Below are 21,514 nucleotides of genomic sequence, written 5' to 3' on the forward strand. Positions count from 1 at the left end.
TTTTTAGAATATAAATTTAGTATTTGTATTCTTTTAATGAAATGTATAATTATTTTATTATCCCAATTGCTTGAAATGTTAATTTGTTTAACATTAAATTTATTTGTTAATTTGTTAATTCGTTTAACATGCTTGAAATGTTAATTGTTTTAACATTACTTTGGTTAATTAGTTTAACACATGCTTTATGTTAATTTATTTAGCATGAAATCGATATTAATTAGTTTAATATTAACAATACTTGTTAATTTGTTTAACATGTATAATACGTTAATTAGTTTAACATTAAAGTAAATTTTATGTGAATTTGTATAGCATGTAATGAATGTTAATTAGTTTAACATTAATTTTATTTACATGCTAATATAAGTTATTTGTTAACTTATAATCCACATGAAATTGTAAAATCGTGATAGATAATTATGTTGTCTTAAACATGATTAAGACACTTAGCTAGACAATTGAATAGGTTAATTTTCATAATATTTTAATTGTTGGACGATGATTGGGAACATAGTGAACTTTCGACTCCATAATTAATATATGTGTTTATTAACTTAATCAATTGATGCTTAGTGTCATAATATGTATGTATGTAGAGCATCGTGCCTTGCATTATTTTTATTACATGATCCTCATTTTATTTTTTATTTTGTTAAAGAATGACTACTGCTTCGAAAAATATTGTTGCTGAGCTCAACAAAGGGTTGAAACTCAATGGTGACAATTATGAAACCTGAAGCTTGAAAGTCCAGTATGTGCCAGAGGAGCAAAAGGCTCTGGAGGCCATCAACAATGTCATGAATGAGTCTGAGGAAGGCAACACTGCTCAGCATAGGCGTGAGCGTGAAGCCTATGACAGTTGGAAGAAAAAGAACTCCATTGCTCGCATTACGTTGTTGAGCACCTTAGATGATGACATTCTAAAGGAGTTTAAGGATCACCAAAGAGCTATGGATCAGGGGAGATCCAGAAAGCTACATCCAATCTTGTGCCCTGCTTTCCTTATCCCTTAGTCCTATCTCGCAAAAGCAATGGTAGGCCTTTGGAGCTAGTTCGGTTGAGATCCTTAACGATCAAATTTGACTCATATAAGAAACGCCTAGAACATTCGATGAAAACACATCTGAGGCAAATGGCAAATATGATCGGGGAATTGAAAGACGCTGGTCATGTGTTGACTGATGAACAACAAATTCAAGCTGTCATACGCTCTTTATCTAGTTCTTGGGATCATATGAAAATGCATTTGACCCATAATGAACGAATCACAACTCTGGAAGATGTCCGGAGACACCTTGAGTTAGAGGAGGAACGACTTAAGGCTACAAAGCCAATAGCTGAGTTGCACATGGCAACAACCTCCAAAATCAAGAGTGATTCAAAGAAAAGGAAATGGGGAAAGAAGAGAGGGTCACCTCAAGTTCAGCCTGCTAAAAGAGAAAAGACTGAAAAGGGCAAGAACAGACGTCCCAAACGTGTGAAAGTTGCTAAAGTGAAATGCTATAATTGTGACAAGAAGGGTCACTATGCTAGAGATTGCTTTGAGCCTCCTAGAAAGGTATTTCACGATGCTCGAATTAGTGAACTTTGTGTTTCTAGTTCTGTTTTTCTAACTGAATCTAATCCTTTGTGGATTGTAGATTCAGGATCAACAGACCACATAGCCTGGGAACGCAGTGCCTTTGTTGAATTTCGGCGAGTTCCACGTGGAGCAAAGTGAATATATGTAGGCAACAACAATAAAGTTGTTGTTGAAATGATCGATACATGCAAGTTAGTCCTGCGTGGTGGTCGAGACCTAATGCTACACGATGTTCTCTCTGCACCAACTATTCGCCGGAATGTTATTTTAGTTTCAGTTTTGCTTAAGTTAGGATTTGACTTATTTTGTCATGGCAATTCTGCCAAATTGACTTTTGGTTCAACTTTATTTGGTTTTGATTGTGTGACCGGAGGTTTAATTATTATGGATTTGGATTATGATTCATTTAATAATAATGCTAGTTTTTCTATGTTTGTTTCTTCACATAAATATGATAGTGATGTAAACATATGGCATGCTAGACTTGGCCATATTTGCCAACAAAGAATGCAAAGGTTAGCAAAACAAGATTTGCTTTCCAGCATTGAACATGTGGAACTGTCAACTTGTGAAAATATTCTAGCTGGAAAATCTGCAAGAAAACCTTTTGGTCAGGCGACTAGAGCCGAATATCCTTTGCAATTAGTCCATTCGTACATCTGTGGGCCTATGAATGTTAGGACTAGGCATGGAGCAAGTTATTTCATCACATTTATTGATGACTTTACCCGTTGTAGTTATGTCTATTTGATTTCCCACAAATCAGAAGCAATAAGTTGCTTCAAAAGCTATATGAGCTTAGTGGAAAATCAATTAGACAAGAAGATAAAAGCTTTTCGAACTGATCGTGGTCGTGAATATTTATCAACTCAGTTTAATAATTTATGTGATTATCCCAAATACTCCACAACAAAATAATGTTGTGGAGAGAAGAAACAGAACGCTCCTAGAAATGGTTAGGTCAATGATGGCACAAGCTAACCTCCCAATTAGTTACTGGGGTGATGCGCTGCTTACTGCCACCTTTGTACATAACCGAGTGCCTCCAAAATCAGTTACTACCATTTCATATGAGTTATGGACTGGAAGACAACCCGACCTAAGTGTATTAAGACCTTGGGGTTGTGCTGCCTATACACATGATTCCTCTCACAAATATGGCAAATTGGGCCCGAGGGGAAAGAAAAGTATCTTTATAAGATACTCTGAAACCTCAAAGGGTTATGTGTTTATAGGTCAGCAAGATAGTGGGAGTGTAACTGAGTTTGAATCACGGGATGTCACATTCTTAGAGGATGACTTCCCTAAGAGGGGAGAGGTAGGTCAAGACCTAACCTTATTTGTGATAATAGATCAAGAAGTGCAAGGATCACTTCATTCGAGTGGGAGAATTTTAGCAGATGATGAATTAGTTTCTCATCAAAGACCTCCTTCATCATCAGATGCGAATGAGAGTAATCCTTCTACTTTTAGTGGAAGTGACCAAAAGGATCTTGTTCCAAGTGGGAGCAGGATGAATGATTTTGATCCGAGAGGGAGCAACATTGATCCAAATGGGAATAATGATGAATCACAAGTAAGACGTGGTTATCGTAAAAGATTCTGCGCCGATGATTGGATGTTGAAGGCGGAGAACTATTTATGATGCTCCTACAAGAAGAAAATGAGCCTAAAAAATGTAAAAGAGGCTCTCTCATGCCCTTCTAAGGATAAATGGACAAAAGCAATGGAAGATGAATTGGAGTCTATGAGAGTCAACAAAGTTTGGGAACTAGTTGACCTCCCTGAAGGACGCAAAGCAATTGGGAGCAAATGGGTTCTCAAAATTAAGCTCAAGGCTGATGGCACAATTGAGAGATTTAAGGCTCGACTGGTGGCGAAAGGGTATACACAGCAGAAAGGAATAGACTACGAAGAGACTTTCTCGCATGTTGTACGATTTACCTCGGTTCGCCTGGTTCTAGCTATTGTTGCAAGCCTGGATCTTGAATTACATCAGATGGATGTAAAGACTGCCTTTCTAAATGGAGAACTAGATGAAGAAATCTATATGAAACAACCTGAGTGTTTCATTAAAAATGGCCACGAACAAAAGGTTTGTAGACTTTTGAAGTCTATTTATGGCCTCAAACAATCTTCAAGGTAGTGGTATATACGCTTTCAAAATGTTCTTGTATCCAGTGGTTTTACCATAATGGATGAAGACCATTGCGTTTATACCAAGAGATCAAGAAACAAGCTTGTGATTTTAACATGGTATGTAGATGATATACTTATAGCTGGAAATGATAAGGAGTTTATAACCGAGATAAAGTCATGGTTATCATCCCAATTTGAGATGAAAGATATGGGTGAAGCTGCATATATTCTTGGAGTTAAGATTTCAAGAGATCGTCCAAAGAAACTATTGTATCTCTCACAAGAGAATTACATTAGAAAAGTTCTTGAACGATTTAATATGCAAAATAGTAGCCCAGTTGAAACTCCTATCAGTAAAGGTCATACCTTGGGAAGTCAGATGTGTCCTAAGACTCCTGAAGAGACAGAAAGAATGAGCCGAGTTCCTTATAAGAGCGCAGTCGGAAGTCTAATGTATGATATGGTGTGCACTAGACCTGATATCTGTCAAGCAGTTGGCTTGGTAAGCAGATATCAGACCGACCCGGGTTTAGCACATTGGCAAGCAGTAAAGAGGATCATGAGATATCTGAAGGGAACTGCTGATTATGCCCTTTGTTATCAAGGCGGCAAGGATCTGCGATTAGTTGGATACAGTGATGCTGACCATGGAGGAGATCTAGACGAGAGGAAGTCTACCTCAGGATATGTATTCTTACTCAGTGATGGGGCCATATCATGGAATAGTAAGAAACAATCATGTGTATCACTATCTACGATGGAAGCCGAATACGTGGCTCTCGCATCAACAACACAAGAAGCTGTTTGGTTGAAAAAGTTATTGGAGCACTTGTTGGATATTGCTGAAAATACTGAACCAATATTAGTCTACTGTGACAGTAAGGCTGCAATATCCTCCACCAAAGATCCAAAGTTTCATTGTAAACCCAAACATATAGATATCAAGTATATATGCGAGAGACATGGTTAGACGCAAGGTAGTGAATGTGAAGTATGTGTCTACAATAGATATGCTAGCAGATCCATTGACCAAATCTTTGTCTAGAGATGCATTTGTGAGACACGCTATGTCTCGAGGCTTGCGTGACTCTGAGATACTTTATTTTGCTATTTATTTTCCCGTGTTCTCAAACTAATGTTCTTTGATTATCAATAAAGTTGATTTACATACATACATATTTTTATTGTTGAATGTTATGTACATTCTTTGTTCATTTTTTATAAGTATGTTGAGTAGACATGAGGTTGGCCTTCTCACACAGGAAATTGCCTCCTTATCTTAGTGATGTGAGGAGATGAGACATGATTTTAATCAAAATTATCATAAGGATAATTTGAGAGCTATTCGCTTAAAATCAGAATGTCACTTACACAATTACATAAGGTCATTAGGGTGAAAAACGTCCACCTAGTCTACTTTGTGAGCCAAATGCGAGTTAAAAATGATATTGTAGATCAAAGAACTCAAATTTAGATACCTATAGTGTCTAAATATCATTTGTACAACATTCTTTATAGGATAAAGACATACGCTCCTTGGAAAAAAGGGAGAAAATGATGTAGCACATATTTTATACCATGTGTGCTAATGTATGTTTCCAAAAGACCATGAACACAAATTCGATCTAGCGGAGCATAACTAGAAAAGCAGTCATACTAATGTTAAAATCGTGAGAAGAGGAAGATCATTGATGGAATCTCATTTATTTGTATTCGCTGATGCACCAATTATGACTTATGAGTTATGATTGTGAATACAAGAAATAATGATATATGAGATTTTGAGACTATATCAAATGTGATTTACATGATCTAAGGTACTGCATACTTTATGATCTACTTGCAAGTTTGCACTCGACGAGAGGCTATATACTCCTAACAGATATATAGCACTTAACTCTCACAGTACGCTGGTCGCACGATCTACTTCCCTGTATGAATGATTGAGGAGATGAGAATATGTTTCTCATATTAAATGAGCACTCCCATTATGTGTGTGAGAGATGTAGGAAAATTGGGTCCATCCATAAAGGGTGCTTTAAGGCCCAATAGGGTTATTAGTTAACCCTAATATTCCCTATATAAGTACACTTAGTGTGTACATGAAAAAACACTCTGCAGTATTTTTCTACGCTCTTCTCTCTCAATCTTAATTAGGGTTTAGACTGTGGAATTGGGAATTGCTCCAGCACACCGTGACAACCACCGCCGACCAGTAATTCCAGTCACGATTCATCCATTTGGGAATTAGTCACAGTTCAACCACATCCGTTTAGCTCTCACAGTATGCTGGTCGCACGATCTACTTCCCTGTATGAATGATTGAGGAGATGAGAATATGTTTCTCATATTAAATGAGCACTCCCATTATGTGTGAAAGAGAAGTAGGAAAATTGGGTTCATCCATAAAGTGTGCTTTAAGGCTCAATAGGGTTATTAGTTAACCCTAATATTCCCTATATAAGTACACTTAGTGTGTACATGAAAAAACACTCCGCAGTATTTTTCTACACTCTTCTCTCTCAATCTCAGTTAGGGTTTAGACTGTGGAATTGAGAATTGCTCCAGCACACCGTGACAACCATCGCCGACCAGTAATTCCAGTCACGGTTCATCCGTTTTCGCTTCCGCTTCACGAAGAACAAGTTCTTGTTTTACAATTTACACGCTATCTAATATGTTTAGATTAACGTGTTCCTTCAAGTACTACTAGATAATGCATGTCCGTACTGTGCACGGGCCCAACAGTTAATATTGTTGTGTTGAACAAAGTTTTGAATTTGACAATAAAAAACTCCAGAAAACCAATAGACCATTACCCAGCAATGTGAATTATGAAGCGCATCTGATTTCCACTTGTACTTTGCCCATAAATGAGAAAAATGGGTCAATGACCATCTTTGACAGACTGAGTCGCTAACTGATCCAATAAATCACTTTTGATATCTCAACTCAAGTAGTCACCGCTCCAGAATAATGCTGTAAACAAACACAAATTTTATTTCAGCTAAAAGTAATTTGGCTGGATCATCCATTAATAACAAAATGCTAGAACATAAATAGTAGAACAATGATCACTATTCAAATTAAAATAAATATAAATAAATAGCTGAGTAATGGAAGTCGAAGAAAACCTGAAACTATTGCAGTTTCCGCCATTTTCGAAATACAAAAAAATCAAAGCCACCTTATATGAAATAATATAAACTCAAATTGTCCAAAGAAGTGCACACACATATGACCTGCTATGTCAAATGCAAGTAGGCGATAAGGCTTGCTAATTCATCCATCAAGACAGGCACATAATCTGCACAAGCATGTTCACTACACCATTCAGTTCCCTGATTGCATTATGCACATCTCTTTTGTCAAGAAAGTTTAAGAAGAGGGCATCTTGCAACTGAAACACTTCATATAAATTTGTGTTCATGAACAGGATTTGAAAAATATTACTTTAAGGGATGTATAGCAGTCAAATTTCATAAATAATTGGCTCTAACGTTAGCTGCAACTGATAACTAAAACTCATAAACCTCCCCTTAGTTACATCTCATAAATTCAATTTTTTTCAGACACAAAATTTAATATTCATGAATGCCAGGTAGTGCAAAGGTGAATTTACCAGATTAATTTTCTGTTTGACAAATAGAGAAAGCTTAATATTGTTATAGATGCAGAAACAAACTTTATTCATCATGTTATCACATATGCCTAGAAATAATGCACATATTGCAGTTTACTGTCATTTGGTCATTTGGTAATTTTTTTAGAGGAATTGCAACTACTTGCTAGAATTCTACAACCTGTTTGGTGGTAGTCTCTTGTTCTAGAGAAATACACAAAAAGTCCTTTCAAAGCTAACTTCTTTTATGACTATCACATAGATGAGAAAATAATGCACATGAATTACAATCGACTTCTATTTGGCAGGTTGTTACTTTTAGAAAATACTTACACAAGTATTTATTAGTAGACTTGTATAAGCAATTGATTGTAAAAAAAGAGTAGTCTGGTGCACTAAGCTCCCACTACGTGCGAGGTCCGGGGAAGGGTCGGACCACAAGGGTCTATTGTACGCAGCCTTGCCCTGCATAAACTTATAACAAAATGTAATCTCCCAAAAGCTACTTTACACTTTTAACCTGCAACAAGTTGATTTATGTTAAGACGACACTGTAAGCTAAACAGTATGATAGTTTCACTCATATCTAACTAATTCAAAATGTCTTTATGCATTCCTCCTAATTGTATCTCAAACCTAAACCATAATTCTGTTTCCTTTTTTTATATGTAACACCCAGTATAATTTCATTTACTTTTGAAAGAGGGAATGCAACAATAAGTTTTTCGAAAGGAGAATAACTGTAAGATATCCATTTATTCTATAAAGAGCAATAGCATAGTGAGAATGAACATTCTGTTCCACTTTATTTCCTAAACTGTTACACTATCGATTCTGAAAGAATAATTACAATCTGTCAAGGACAGCAAAAAACCAATCTCTCAAAATAAATAGAGCAAACGAAAAAGAGTCAACTAAGTCAGTGAATTATAAAAGTACTTTCTTGTAATTCTGAATAAGCAAACTGTGAGTTCTTCATTTTATCTATATGTTGCTACAAAAAATAGATAAATCTTTTTTGGGATAAAGTTGAGAAACAAGTAAATTCACCTGTCAAGGTTGGAGATTGGCATGTGTTTTAGCTGTTTAGAGGAAAAGCAAACTCACAGAGAAAGACTTCATTGCTGCAAAGCAAAAGGTAAAGTTAAATATTAAGAAGTTAATTTACAGGCTTAAATGGCTTGACTTGTCACCCCTCTGTTGCTCTCCAGAAAGTCAAATTTCCTGAAAATTTAGTAAATAATAGAAGGTACGCTCATATAGACTCTTGCTAACACAAGAAAATTGATAATTTAAATCAGGAATAGATGTTCTAGCCTCAATACTTCTTGTTAAGGAATAGAATGCGACAACTCCAGTAAAAGGTGAGCAAAGCACTACAAATTGAGCCTTAAAAAAAAATCACTACCAATGGATGTACCTGCTTCCCCCGCCTAATAGCAAGAAAGATCAGATGAAGCTGCTGAATTTTATATTTATTTCGTGATCTCACTATACATAGACAATAGGAGGGGAGGGGAAGCTAAACCCACAAACACATCGCCTAGCGGTCCATGGAGTATGTATCTGAAACTACTGACAAAGAAGCTGTGGGTCAGTTTTCTTGAAGAAGAAAAACACACCTCGAGCCGACCTTCCTTGCCAAACTTGGGTCTAGTATGAGTTGATAAGCTCAACAAGACTGAAGATTTTAATTCCAAAGCAACATTAACATTATAACAACCCACCCCCACCCCCAACCACTTTCCTCCTTACCATTTTCACATAGTTGCAGAGCCTTTCACACTGCAACACCAAAAAACAGGGAATCTCGGGGCTTGGAGATTATTAGAGCTAGTTACTTTCACATTTGACATATTTAATTGTGTAATTGGAGATGCCCACACATGCATTAAGCATCTCATTTCTTCAATCTTCCGATCCTGCATCTTATGATTAGTGATGAAGTCAGCAGCGGGTTATTAAAATGGTCTAGGAGCTGAAAACAGTGTGAGATCTTTTGTAACAATATAATACCTTTTCCACTTTGGGAGGAACACCCCAATTAAAAAACACAAATTGTTCCTCCGCCAATCCATGATTTATGACCCTTAATTTTTGTTACTCCAACATCTCTCTGAGCAATTCCACACTTCTTTTGTTAATGTCACCACCTCTTAGCACTGTTGTTAATCTGGGGTACAAGGTTGGATAATCCAGGCTACCAGGCATATCCTACATAAATAAAAACTCAAATATCAATGTATGTCGTGCAAAAAGCATAATGAGACTGTAGGTCATAAGTGAAAATAAGAAGAAAAAACAAAACTTAGCCTGCTTATTTCCAGGACTAAAAGTACACATACAAGAACAAACTTTATGCAGGAAGTCTAACTGTTTCTACTAGTACAACCACCAAATGTCATGCACATTATGAACTACATTCATGTCATGTTACAGGACACTGTTGGTGCAATACGAAACAAGTGAGCCAGCACCATATTATGCAACTGCCTTGACCAAACACTGGGCAGTTCCAGCCACCATGATGAGCAGAAAAGGAATTCAGGCAACAAATGTTTGATTGCAAATCAACAAGACAATTGGAACCTGGAAAAGAAATGCTGCTTTTTCTGAAAACATAAATCTAAAGTTCAAATTAGTCAACAGTCTGCTGCATAAGATAACCTTCATCTCCCAACTTCCAACCTTACCATTTAATTCTAGACTGATTGAACTTACATTTGTGAGGATTTTGTCCTGATTTTCTTTCTATATTTGAATTTTACCTTTTCTTAAAGGAAGGAAAATAATTGACTATAATTGATCCCTAACAAGAAGGTATATTGTTGCGGAAGCCAAATGTATATAGTGTGAATAAGTCACAACTACTATACCAAAAATTATGACAGCCACCAAATAATAAATAAGACAATAAAACAACAATAAAGGAAACACCAGAATTTACGAGGTTCGGCTAATTTTGCCTACTCCTCGGACACAACCAATATTTTATTCCACTCCAAAAATACAAGTGAAATAATACTAAAGAGAGAAGATACAAATGCCTTAAACAGATGAGAAGGCAAATGAGAGGTGTGTTTCAATCCTAAACATTAGGCCTTCTTTTATAGGGGAAAAATCCCCTCCAAACTTAACTCCCAACCAATGTGGGACTTTGGCATTTTGCCAAACTTCAACAAATCTCCACCTTGGCAAAATTCCACATTTTCAATTCTCTCTCAATAACAAATTTTGGTTGTGTCTTCATCTTCAATCTTCAGTGTTCAACAATGTTGATCAAATCCAAACAATGTTGAAACTTGACCGCAGTCACCACCTTTGTCAGCATATCAGCAGGATTCTCTGTAGTATGAATTTTCTTCACCGTGACTCCACCTTCTTCTATGATTTCTCGTACGAAATGATACCGAACATCAATGTGCTTCGTCCTTGCATGATAAACTTGGTTCTTCGCTAATTGAATAGCACTTTGACTATCACAAAAAATTGTGATACCTTTTTGTTCAACACCAAGCTCCTTTAGCAATCCTTGAAGCCAAATTGCCTCTTTCACAGCATCTGTAATAGCCATGTACTCTGCCTCTGTTGTAGACAAAGCAACTGTTGACTGCAAAGTAGACTTCCAACTAACTGGTGCCTTTGCAAAAGTAAACACATAACCAGTAGTTGATCTTCGTTTGTCCATATCACCCGCAAAATCTGAGTCACAATATCCAACTACAGACTGATTGTCTTCCTGCTCAAAAACTAACCCGACATCTACAGTATTATGAATATACCGTAGAATCCACTTCACAGCTTGCCAATGCTCCTTCCCTGGATTGTGCATATATCTGCTAATAACTCCAACAGCTTGTGAAATGTCAGGCCTTGTGCAAACCATTGCATACATCAAGCTACCAACAACATTTGCGTATGGTACCTTTGACATATACTCTCGTTCAGCTTCATCCATTGGCGACATAGTAGTACTTAGCTTAAAATGGGAAGCAAGTGGAGTACTAACTGGCTTAGTCTTGTCATCTATGCCAAAACGTTGAAGTACTCTCTTCAAATATTCCTTTTGAGATAAACAGAGTTTCTTTGAACGTCTATCTCTAATTATCTCCATGCCAAGAATTTTCTTTGCCTCACCCAAATCCTTCATCTCGAACTCCTTCTTCAGTTGAATCTTCAACTTATCAATTTCTTCCAAATTCTTGGAAGCTATCAACATATCATCAACATATAGGAGAAGATATACAAAGGAACCATCTTTAAGCTTGTGCAAATACACACAATGATCGTATTTGCTTCTCTTGTACCCTTGCCGCAACATAAACTCGTCAAATCGCTTGTACCATTGTCTAGAAGATTGTTTCAATCCGTACAACGATTTTTCAAGTTTGCACACCATATTTTCTTTTCCAGCAACTTTGAATCCTTCTGGCTGAGTCATGTAGATTTCCTCCTCCAAGTTTCCATGTAAAAACGCAGTTTTTACATCCATCTGAACTAGTTCCAAATCCAATTGTGCTACCAAAGCCAACATAATTCTAATGGAGGAATGTTTTACAACTGGAGAAAACACTTCATTGTAATCAATTCCCTCCTTTTGAGCATATCCTTTGGCCACCAATCTTGCTTTGTAGCGAACATCTAATTGGTTAGGAAATCCTTCTTTCTTTGCAAATACCCATTTGCACCCAATTGCTTTCTTTCCCTTCGGGAGATTGGCCAATCTCCATGTATGATTCTGATGAAGGGACTGTATTTCATCATTCATGGCAATCCTCCACTTATCTTCTTCTGAACTTTGGACAGCGTCTTTGTAAGTAGTAGGAACATCATCAGCTACAATTGAGGTTGCACAAGCAACCGTCTCTATGAGACGAACAGGTTTCGTTATTGTTCTTTTTGGCCTGCTGGTTGCTATTGATTCAAGTTGTTGTTGAGATTCCTGAGTTGGAATCTCCTCTACTGGCTCTCCTTCCAGAGGGTAATCTTCATTTGTTTCCTCCTCTGCTTCTTGTGTAGGAAAAATAAATTTTCCCTCAAACTCCACCTGCTTAGAAGCACCTTCATTTTGTTTGGTATCTTCTGTTACCTTATTTACCATAGCAAATTCATCAAAGGTAACATCTCTGCTGAACATTACTTTCTTTGTCATAGGACACCATAAGCGATATCCTTTGACTCCAGAAGTAATTCCCATAAAAATAGCCTTCTTTGCCCTTGGATCCAATTTTGACTCCGTCACATGATAATATGCAGTTGAGCCAAACACGTGCAAAGAGTTATAATCTACAGCAGGTTTTCCGTACCATTTTTCAAATGGTGTTTTGCCATCAATAGCAGCAGATGGTAGACGATTAATGAGGTGGCATGCATATGTAATTGCCTCAGCCCAAAATTCTTTGCCCAAGCCAGCATTGGACAACATACACCGTACCTTCTCCAGCAAGGTCCGGTTCATACGTTCTGCCACTCCATTCTGTTGTGGTGTATGTCTAACAGTGAAGTGTCGGATGATGCCATCATTTTCACAGACCTTATTGAAATGATCATTTTTGTATTCACCTCCATTGTCTGTGCGAATACACTTGATTCTCCTGCCTGTCTGATTCTCCACCATCATCTTCCATTTGAGAAAAATTCCCAACACTTCATCTTTGCTCTTCATTGTATACACCCATACTCTTCGGGAAAAATCATCAACAAAGGTTACAAAATAGTGCTTCCCACCCAATGAAGGTGTTTTGGAAGGACCCCAAACATCAGAGTGTACATAATCCAAAATGCCTTTAGTATTATGGATCGCTGTACCAAATTTAACCCTTGTCTGTTTCCCTTTAACACAATGCTCACAAAACTCCAAGTTGCAAGCCTTTACTCCTTTTAACAATCCTTGATCTGATAGAGTTTTCAAGGATTTTCCTCCAGCATGTCCCAAGCGCATGTGCCATAGCTTGGTTGCTTCTGCCTCTTTGTCGTCACTGGATGTTACTGTCGCTATCCCAATAACTGTACTGCCACGATAGCGGTACATATTATTATTCTTCCGATTAGCCTTCATTACCACTAGTGCACCGGAGCATACTCTCATCACTCCATTTTCTGCAATGATTTTGAACCCTTTTGATTCTAGGGCTCCCACAGAGATGAGATTCTTCTTCAAATCCGGTACATATCGAACATCTATCAATGTTCTGATCATTCCATCATGGTTCCTTAATCGTATTGAACCAATGCCATATGAGGTAAGAGGGCTGTTATCCGCTGTGTGGATGACTCCATATTCTCCTTCTTGAAATTCCACGAACCAGTCCCTGTTGGGACACATATGATAGCTACAAGCCGAGTCCATCAACCATATGTCTGATGATGTTGATGACTCTGTTGTAACTAATGAGAAGTCTGAATCATCACAATCAGCTACATTTGAATCCATAATAGCCTTTCCATTGTTATGTTTGGCCTTATTCTTCAACTTCGGACAGTCTTTCTTCCAGTGCCCTTTTTCTCGACAAAAGGCACATTCATCTTTGCTGGGTCTGGATCTTGACTTGGATCTTCCCTTCTTTGTCCTCGTTTGATTTTGAGGACGACCCCTCACAAACAGTGCTTCTCCTTCTCCGCCCTTCTGTTTTTCTCGCTTTCTTTGTTCATAGCTGTACAAAGCTGAACAAACTTCTCTGAGAGAAATTTCGTCATTTCCATGGAGTAGAGTAGTTTCAAGGTGCTCGTACTCATCAGGAAGTGACGCCAACAACATTAAGGCCAAGTCACCATCATCATAAGTTGTATCCATATTTTGCAAATCTGTGACCAACTTATTGAAACTGGTGATATGTTCATTCATCGTGGTACCAGGAACATAGGTGAAGTGAAACAGTCTCTTCTTCATGTACAATTTATTTTGACTGTTTTTCTTCAAAAATTTATCCTCCAGTGCTTTCCATAATTTACTTGCAGAAGTTTCCTTTGTGTATGGATATTTCTGCTCTCTAGCAAGGTAGGATCGAATGGTACCGCAAGCAACACGGTTGATAATTCTCCAATCTTCTTCTCCAATAACATCTGGTTTCTTTTCTTCAATGGCCAGATCTAGCCCTTGTTGAAAAAGGACATCTAGAACCTCGCCTTGCCACATCCCAAAATGTCCGGACCCGTCAAAAATTTCTACCGCAAATTTCGCATTTGACACAATTCTTGTCATAAGCGAAGATGCCAATGATGACGTATTGTTGACACTTGATGTAGATTCTTCTTGTTTATTGTCTCCCATATTTGACACAAATATTATTTAATAGCTGACGACACAAATCAAGATTATTTCCTTTCTGATGTAGAAGATCAGACTAAGCTGCAACTACAGAGCATACTCAGACAGAACCTTGACTCAGTTACCAAGATAAATCTTTTCTGATGTGGAAGATCAGACTATGCTGCAACCACAGAGCATACTTAGACAGTACCTTGGCTCTGATACCAATTGTTGCGGAAGCCAAATGTATATAGTGTGAATAAGTCACAACTACTATACCAAAAATTATGACAGCCACCAAATAATAAATAAGACAATAAAACAACAATAAAGGAAACACCAGAATTTACGAGGTTCGGCTAATTTTGCCTACTCCTCGGACACAACCAATATTTTATTCCACTCCAAAAATACAAGTGAAATAATACTAAAGAGAGAAGATACAAATGCCTTAAACAGATGAGAAGGCAAATGAGAGGTGTGTTTCAATCCTAAACATTAGGCCTTCTTTTATAGGGGAAAAATCCCTTCCAAACTTAACTCCCAACCAATGTGGGACTTTGGCATTTTGCCAAACTTCAACACTTCTCTCTAAAAATAATCTCACTGAGGAAAAAGTTGTGACCTCTATAAATTGAGAATCTTTCATTCATACATGGCAACGCAAGAGCATCCACAATGTAATCATTAAAAAAGTTTTGTTTAGGGAAAGAAAAGATTTTTCTCTCCATAATTTTTTCTTTAATATTAGTTTTATCATATGTAGGTCAATTGACCAAATCATATCAAGTATTAACCTTCTTTTAGTATATGTTTCTTTTGTCGTCTCATTTATCATCATCAATGACGCCTTGTTGCTTTCGATGCCAACAACATTTTCTCTACCGAAAAGACCAAATTAAATTTATAACTTTAAATTCACTGCATTATGACTTGTTACCCAAAAAATAAAATTGATCGGATAATTCATTTAACTCTGACCGAAAAGTCTAATTAATTCATTAATTCTGACCGAAAAGTCTAATTATAGGGCATGCCAAATCAGTTAAAATGTCTATGTAGCCTTTTTTTTGTTTCTCACCCGGTGTTCGGTACCTGCATTGGAGCCCGACTATATCCGGATTCGCGCCGCATAGTGCCCCAATCGGGGGAAGCGCTCCCTACCAAGAATTTTTCCATACCCAAAGCTCGAGCTCGAGACCTCTGGTTAAGGTCTATGTAGCCTTAAGTAAGCAAATATATTCTTTTTATTTTTTTGTAGTTAGCAAATATATTTACCCACTAAATAATAAAGAGTGCAGAGTGGGTCGTGGGGAAGGAATAATCAAAGGAAGAGATTCCTTTCAGATCTTGCAGAAGCCAAAACTGTAGACTTCGGAAGATAGAAACCACAAGTAGGTCGTGGGAAAGAGATAAAAGTCAAAGGTTTCATGTGTAGTTAGGTTTACGTAAAAAAGGGTAATGTTATTTTTTACTGGGTAAATATATTTACCAACTTAAAAAGATTAAAGGACAATAGTGTTGACTTGGAAAGACACATTGGCCTTTTAGCTGATTTGGCAATTGCCGCTTGACTATGACAATGTATGCATATTGGTGCCAACGGTTTGGGCAAAAATGGAATGTCTTTCAAGAAATTCCGGAGCCATTCAGCTTCTTCACCGGCTTTATCTAAAGCTATGAATTCAGCCTCCATTGTAGAGCGGGCAATACAAGTTTGTTTGGACGACTTCCAAGATACCGCTCCTCCACCAATAGTGAAATACATATCCACTTGTGGATTTCGAATCAGCTGAACCGATGATCCAATTTGCATCACAGTATCCCTCAATCACCGTAGGATATTTACTGTAGTGCAAAGCAAAGCCATGTGTATGTTCTAAATATCCCAAAACTCGTTTCATTGCCATCCAATGAGATTGACCTGGATTGCTCGTGTATCGACTCAATTTACTTATAACACAAGCTATATCAGATCGTGTACAATTCATAATATACATTAGGCGTCCCAACACACGAGCATAATCCAATTGAGATATGCTTTGGCCTTTGTTCTTTGCTAATGCAAGATTCATGTCAATTGGAGTCTTTTGCAAACAAAAATGACATGCTTACACTTTTCAGTAAACTACAATGAAAAAACATCAATAGTGCATAATTATAATTTAAAATGGGAAGAAACTAATGAAATAATAGTAAACATCAATAAAATAAAAATCAAAATATAAGGGAGGATTCATCGATCTTAGATGCTTTTTAGTTAAATGAAAAAAGAAGAATTTTGACTCTACTCCAACAACAGATAGAGTTTACAGCACAAGCTTGCACCGGGTTACTGGGTACCTATTCCCAAACATGCATGAGCAAATCAAAAACTTATTGACATGCATGAACAAAATCAAACAATAAATAATCCGAGGGAACAGAAATATTACCGGAAACCCACCAAAAGAATAAGAAATTAACTAATACCCAACAAATGGTAATCACCAAAAAAAATTACAGTAACCAAATAAAGATTGTAGAAAAAAAAACTCACCGATAGAAAGAGCATAATTTGAAAAATGAACATAGAAATTCTGGAATAGCAAAAGAGAAGAAAAAACTGAGAAGAAATTACAGAGACTGACCACAGGAATTTGTAGGATAACTATATGAAAATTTGGTAAATTTTCCGGGAGTCAGTAGTAAAACAACGAAGATTGATGGAAGATAAATTGACAGTAGCAATTTGAAGCACGCTGGCCCAATTTGTGCAAAATTGATTATTACCAATGCATCAAAGGCAGTGTCCATATGTGGACGCTCATCATCCGCAAGACGCACACATGATTGTATAGGTTGTGTATTTCTAATGCCAGTAGATATCCATCAGCATCTATCTCAAAACTTTCACGAAGAATGGATCTTGGATTCAACTTTGTAATATAATCAGGATGGCTAGTGTAAGCACGTGATTTTTGCTTTACAAGCAATCGCTCCAAAAGAAAATAAAAATAGTAACAAATGGTTTCGCTGTACAATGTTTGAGTTTTCGTGACATGTGTTGTTAGTCATTTGTGGATCTGTCCATTTTTGCATTTAATCGTTAACAAACAAAATATGTATGTCAGGATGATTAAACCATAATTCGGTCAGTAAAAGAAAATTCAAAAAAATAGATATATATGTGTGCATCGTTTGTTCTAGGTTTTTAACTTACTTAAATAATTTTTGTGGTAATTGTGTTAAAATGTTGCATTGTTGTTTAGTTTTAATTTCGTTATTTATTATTTTTATTTTTTGTTTTAAAAGAAAAAATGAAATTAGAAAACAAAAGTGAAGGAAATCGGTTTGGGCCAAAAATTAAACAAAATAACAGGCCCAACCAGCACTCAGGCCCAGTCCAAATCCGGCTGCCCAGGCATCTCCTGAAACGGCATCGTTTCAGGCCGATCCATCTCAGCCGTTCCAATCAATCCAATCCAACGGTCCAGGATCACTTTCAATAACCCAGGTTCAAACCCGACCCAAATCTGACCCAACCCCTCACTTAAACCAAACGACCCCGTTTAACTACCAAACGACCCCGTCTCAGTTCTCACCCTCAGATCCAAGCCGTTGAGATCATCTGATCTAACGGCTCAGATCCAATCCCATAGACCATATATAAACCTTCCCTTACACCCACGCCCCTTATACCAACACCCCACCCCTTCGTCCCCAAGTCGAACCCGGACCTCCCATTAGAAACCCTAGCCGCCCTCGTCTCCCTCGCCATTAAAGCCGGCGGCACGAACGCCGGTGACCACCTCCTGAACACCCTAAGACCCCCTCACTCTCCTGAACATGGATCTGTTACCCTCTTGCCTCGAATCACCTTCCCTCGTCTCGAATCTTCGTTTGAAGATTTGAGTCGAACCCGGACCTATGCCAAACCACCCCATCTTCATACCAGACATTCCCCTGACCTTCCTCGTGACCAAACCAAGCTTGGTTTGGTCCGAATCTACCCACAACTTCCTAAAAATCAGATCTGGAAATCCAGACCTTAGAACACATGCACCTGGGGAATCCGGCCGGTCTGGACAAGGGTTTGAGGTCTAAAAGACCTTAATCAAGGTGTTCTCATGTGAGAACACCCTGATTAAAGTTTGTTCGGCCTCAAGAGTTCGAAGTTGAATCAGAATTTGGGTCGTTTTGATTTCAAACCTTTTTGGGTAAGTTTTCTTTTCTTTCGTTTTAGTTTTAATTAAGTTGTCAGCATATTCCGTTGTGTTTGTTTGTTATGTTGTTATTTTTCATTCGGATTTCTTTCATCTCTGTAAAGACCTTTTATTTGGTCGATGGTTTTTGTGTATGATTTGAATGCATCCTATGATAAGCATGTCCGATTAATATAGTCGTCGCATGAATAACTTATATAGGTTCCTAGTGACTGACCAAGTTGTCCGAAGCCCTTTAGGTCCCCGTATGTGTTGTTTATTTGAACGACTGATTATTACCTGTTATAATTAGTATAGTCGACTCGATAAATGTCGTCGATTAGTTTTCTATAACTAATGAATCAAACGAGCTAATAATGTTGCATGACTAATTGAACGTTGCCACTAACTGAATGCCCCAGCATGGTTTAAAATGGTTTGTTTGCATTGTAAAAATGACTGAAAAGGTTCAGCCCAGGAAGCCTTGAATTCGAACTTTCATCAGTTCAAAACTGCCCTGACGCTGCAATAGGCAGGGCAGTAATAATCAAGGTTAAGCAGGGGTGTTCTGGGGTGTCAAAAAGGACAGAAAGATTAGTTTAAATGAAGCTGACAAGTAGGGTAATAATTAAAGATTAAACTAATACTAATGGGAAACAAGACACAAGGGTATGGGGCTTAAAATGAATAAATAAAATGAGCCCATAATTCTGGATTAAACTAAAACCAGGCGTGGGGAACAAAGGGGCTGGCACCAAAAGATGCTTAGGCATGGGCTTTAACAGGGTATGGGCAGGCTGCAAGTTGCAGCATGAGGGGCAGCTTAGCTGCACTTGGTCACTTTGGCTTATAAATAGGCCATTCGAGAACTAAAACAGGGGGGATTTTTAGTCTTCAGAAAAAGAGAAAACAAAAGGCTGGAATTTTTAGTTTAAAAGCTGAAACTTTTAGTCTGAAGGAAGGTTTACTGAGTTTAAAGAAAGCTGAAAAACATAAGTTAGTTTCCAAATAGATTATAACCAAACACCATCTGAAAGTTGAATAAGAATTCATATTGGTCAAGCTGCCTTGGCCAAGTTCTGTCATCTGCATTGACTGAGCTGTTTGTTGGTTGCTGAACTGTTGTTATTTGCTGCATTGAACTTCTTTTACTTCTGGTGTATCATTACTCTTCGTCTGGAATTATTGGTTTGGCACTCGACTATTTGCTGGTTTATTTATTCTGGGAATCATTGTTGGTTGTTCGTGGACTGTGGAAAACAATCTTGGTTGTTGGTTTGTTGTTGTGCTGTTGCTGTGTATCTGTTGATGCTGTGATTACTGCACACTACTCAACTGATCACTCTCCTTCTTCCTTTCTTTTCCTTACCAGGTACACAATTGATACCACCAATGTAACTGAGAGTTTGAGCATGAATGCAAAAGAGAGGACCTGCAGATTGTTTTTTATGTATACATGAACTGTTACATTAAATGTCATAAAATAGTTACATTTTCGTTTGTATAATAGAAGTAGCCTACATGCTCAGTATATCAATGTAGGTTAATGAATGATAGTCATGTATGTATGCTGTTAGGTGAAAAACATTCCCAGTGTAATAAGTTGTATTTTAGACTTAGTCTGATGGTGTAGTATATTCTATAATGTAGGCCAAAATAGGAAAACTATCCACATGAGTTAAAGTTCTTTCCCCTTTTGCTAGTTTGTCACATATAAATTGATAAAGAACAAAGAATCAGTTCTAGGCCTCAACCTCAGGAAGGCCGAGCCCAAATCGAAAAATCAGCTAGGCCTGTATCGGAACAACAGGGCCCAAGTCTGGCCATCTCGCATGAGCTAGGTTTGGGCCCATAATTTGCGACTAGTTGTCCATAAGTGCAGTCACGTTTTATTATTCTGTAATAGCACTTTAAATCCGGTTTTATAATCAACTAAGGCTATTTACTGCTTTCAATTGATAGAGACAAACACGACGAGAAACGTAGTTGCTATAGGATATCCTTTAAAAATAACAACGAGATGAGCCTCGATAAAAATAAACAAAACGCAGATGCGGGGCCCTTGTTAAATGTATATTAGTGAAGCATTTAGTTTCCAGGACGGGTTGTTTAGCAAATCTCACAACCTTCCTAAAATAACAATACGTTAGACTCTTTAGGACGCGCCTTAATAAATCTTACCTTCGTAAACTCGGGTGCACATTGATGTGACCCAAATCCAAATCTCAACGGAATCGAAATGTGTTTCTAATCACGGGTACATTGATTGTGACGTGGTTCGAGATGCGTGTCCATGACGTTGCAAATTCATTTTAAAAAATAAGGATGAGATGAGCCTCGCCGAATAAAAATACAAATTGCGGGGCCCTCAGTAAATACTTGTTTAAAATTACTTAGAATTCAGGAGGGTCGTTTAGCGAATTTCACGGCCTCCGCAAAATAATAACGCGATAGTCTCTTTAGGCGCGTGTTTAATAATTTACTTGCTTAAGTTCGGGTGTGCATTTCATGCGACCCAAAGCCAAATCTCAAAACATCAAATAAAATGCGTTCCGGATTGTGGGTGCATTTCATGTGACGCAGTCCAAAGACGTGTTTTAAGCGATGTTCACATTCTTGTAAAAACAATAATAATAAAGCGGTTAAAAGTTAAAATTTGCACATAAGTTCATACTTGTATAAAATCAGATAATCAAGCCGAATATAACAGTTGAGCGACCGTGCTAGAACCACGG

The 21,514-nt window shown here is 37.5% G+C and overlaps 1 long non-coding RNA gene across 6 annotated transcripts; it reads right to left on the reverse strand.

The window, feature by feature from the left end:
- Nucleotides 1–6,314: 6,314 nt before the first annotated feature.
- On the reverse strand, nt 6,315–17,539 carry LOC104217106 (uncharacterized). Of its 6 annotated transcripts, XR_011407560.1 has the most exons (7): nt 17,368–17,538; nt 9,363–9,560; nt 9,102–9,274; nt 8,397–8,470; nt 7,680–7,811; nt 6,967–7,031; nt 6,315–6,703 (listed from the first exon to the last, which is right to left on the reverse strand). It is a non-coding gene; the product is annotated as an uncharacterized lncRNA (long non-coding RNA). The 6 variants fall into 6 exon arrangements; XR_011407557.1 differs by having other exon boundaries at nt 6,859–7,031; nt 8,397–9,274; nt 17,368–17,539; XR_011407556.1 differs by having other exon boundaries at nt 7,680–7,866; nt 8,397–9,274; nt 17,368–17,539.
- Nucleotides 17,540–21,514: the final 3,975 nt, after the last annotated feature.

The sequence above is a fragment of the Nicotiana sylvestris genome, chromosome 5, assembly GCF_000393655.2.
Source record: "Nicotiana sylvestris chromosome 5, ASM39365v2, whole genome shotgun sequence".
Classification (NCBI taxonomy): Eukaryota; Viridiplantae; Streptophyta; class Magnoliopsida; order Solanales; family Solanaceae; genus Nicotiana; species Nicotiana sylvestris.